This window comes from Sardina pilchardus, chromosome 14 (genome assembly GCF_963854185.1).
Source record: "Sardina pilchardus chromosome 14, fSarPil1.1, whole genome shotgun sequence".
NCBI lineage: Eukaryota > Metazoa > Chordata > Actinopteri > Clupeiformes > Clupeidae > Sardina > Sardina pilchardus.
In genome coordinates, this window is record NC_085007.1 from 21833692 (window position 1) to 21836191 (window position 2500).

The following is a 2500-nucleotide window of genomic DNA, read 5'->3' on the forward strand; positions in this document are numbered from 1 at the left end:
TACCTCGTCTCCTTTCTCCCCAGGTGACCCTGGCTCCCCTCTGTAGCCCAAAGGACCCTGAGAAATGAGAGCAGGCGCCAGGACGTCAACACACACCAGTCTTCCGCCTGACAGATCTAATGCCTGCTGCAGCTCTACCCCACAGTTTATGATCCAACATCTTTGCTCCAACTTGTTTGATCCCTAATGCTCTAAGCCAATCCAATGGACCGTGAAGTTGTGTTGTCAGGTATGCATTGTTAAAAAGAATCAGCAGAAGCTTTCCGTATAGTTATTGTTCTGGCAATCAATGCCTTGGTGCGTCAAGCCTATGGAATGTCTTTCAGAATGCATAAACAATGTGTTGCCCTAGGTGAATGTAGACCTTTGCACTCACCTGCGGTCCAGGTGGACCAAGAGCCCCTTGCCCCCCATCCTGTCCATTCTCTCCGTCCTTCCCATTGGGGCCAGCTCTCCCTCGTATGCCCCTTGGCCCTCGATCACCCTGACAACAAACACAACACTCACGTCAGTCTCCTTCCTCAGGCAATCGCGAAATATCTACTTGTATTGTTACATAAACCAAATGATTCAGCATTCAGGTCCACCGAATCAAAAGGGGGGTGGGGGGGATGGATATCTCTGGCAACCATATATTTTGAATGATTACTCAATTCAGGAGGCATTGATACTAAACATCTGGCTATGGCCTGAGAGATAGAGAGATGAGGAGAGAGGGATTTGTGGACGAACATCTGTGGGCATCTATCTTTAAGTTGTTGTGCTGGAGAGAGACTGATATCGTCAAGGTCTGTAGATGATGGATGTGAGTTGAATGGGGGCCAGAGTAAACAACTGAGGCTTTTAAACGCTGTAATTCATTGCAGGAGATCCAGACCCTGGCACACAAGCAAGAGTCTGATTGGTTCTGTGCCACTGACTCATTTCTTTTCATCATCGAAAAAGATGGCTCTAAAATAACACTTAAATGGCATACTTAAGCTCTAAAATGAGACAATAAGAAGATTCATCAAGATTGTTTTCTGATGTGATTCATTTCGCCTCATTAAAGTTAGGGGATCTTCAAAAAATGTCAAAAGACTTATCTGTTTATCTGTACCTTCTAATTCATTTTGACAGAGTCGCAGTTTATGGTTATTGTATTGTTATTATTATGTTCAATTCTATTTAGTCTATTACTGATATTCATATGTTCATTTATTCAGGCTATATGATTTTACTGGGACCAATTATAAAGTACTGTATCTGCTAAGAACTATGAACATAGACATACTGTAAGTGTTTGCTGAGATGCTGCGATGCATATCCACTCAAACCTAAACAAGAGTAAGTGAAATACCGCAAACCAAGCATGCACAAAAACAACTAAAAGTAGGCATATATATATATATGGCTTTTGAAAAAAAAGAGACCACTACGAAATGTTCCTGATGTCATCCTATGGTTGGTGAGGGACATTCGAATATTGAAATTAAGAGTTCACGTTCTTAACACCCCATCACAATAGGAGATTCAACCGAGCGGTGGTATAAACCTGGATAATTAAGGGACAGTGTCAAAAGCGCCTGTGCAAGCTTCTCACCAAATGAGGAGAATGAGGTAACATATTTTCATTTCTTTTGCGGCCGTGACCGGGACTTAGTGTACACTACAGGACGAGTTTATAAAAAGCTCAAGTCGCCTTTGCACCATAAAGTTCCACCACATCGCATTAAGGGCTCAGTGTCAACACACTTTATTAGCTGGTTCAAATGAGGTCCCAAAGAGAAGGGAAAAGAAATCAGCATGCCATAGTCCATACTCATATTATGTGCCAACAGTAGGTCAACATACTGACGCTAGTTCCAGTATTTCAATACATTTCTGGATGTGATTGATGACATGGACTCACTTAATATTCTATCCGTTCACTGCTGATTGCAACAAAGCACAAAATGTGCTGAAAAGTCATATTAAATAATATGGTCTGGCATTCATTGCCCTGGATTCTAAAATGGCAACAAGATCAATAGATTGTCTGCTGGATAGTTTGTCTTAATGTGGCATATGAACAGCACTCGGCATTTTGTAGCCTTTAACCAAATACTGCAATTCAACCCGAAGGGTATGGCCACAAAATCAAGCTAATGAGAAAAATGTGGGATAAAAGCATTATTTTGTGAACAGCACATCAAAAGAAGTCATTCAGGCTAGATATAGTGTATTGGTTAATCAGACAAATAAATGATGCATGGTCTCCCTTTCTGTTCTCTATAACCCCCCTCCGAATAAAATGATCATTCTCATTACCGTGTCACCTTTGATTCCTGGCTGACCCCTTTCACCAGGCTCCCCTGGGGGTCCCTGGATTAGAGAAGACAAAATACAGCATGAAATGATCAACGAATCAAACTCATTGAAAGTCATGAGGGCAGGAGAGAGACTGGAGAGACTGGATTTCAATGAAAAAAAAAGAAAAGTCAAGAAGATAGTCAAGACGAGATACTGAGGTGGCCTCACT

At 41.8% G+C, this 2500-nt stretch overlaps 1 protein-coding gene and 1 long non-coding RNA gene across 2 annotated transcripts in view; both read right to left on the reverse strand.

The window, feature by feature from the left end:
* Nucleotides 1–54, reverse strand: part of si:ch211-196i2.1 (collagen alpha-1(I) chain) — a 31365-nt gene extending 31311 nt beyond the window's left edge. The window contains exon 1 of the mRNA XM_062554903.1: nt 4–54. The gene's annotated coding sequence lies outside the window, so the exon portion shown is untranslated. The remainder of the gene's footprint in view (nt 1–3) is intronic.
* Nucleotides 55–383: 329 nt separating this feature from the next.
* LOC134100509 (uncharacterized) overlaps nt 384–2500 on the reverse strand; it is a 2169-nt gene continuing 52 nt past the window's right edge. The window contains exons 2-3 of the long non-coding RNA XR_009941282.1: nt 2290–2343; nt 384–484 (exon numbers count right to left, since the gene is read on the reverse strand). This is a non-coding gene — a long non-coding RNA (uncharacterized LOC134100509). The remainder of the gene's footprint in view (nt 485–2289; nt 2344–2500) is intronic.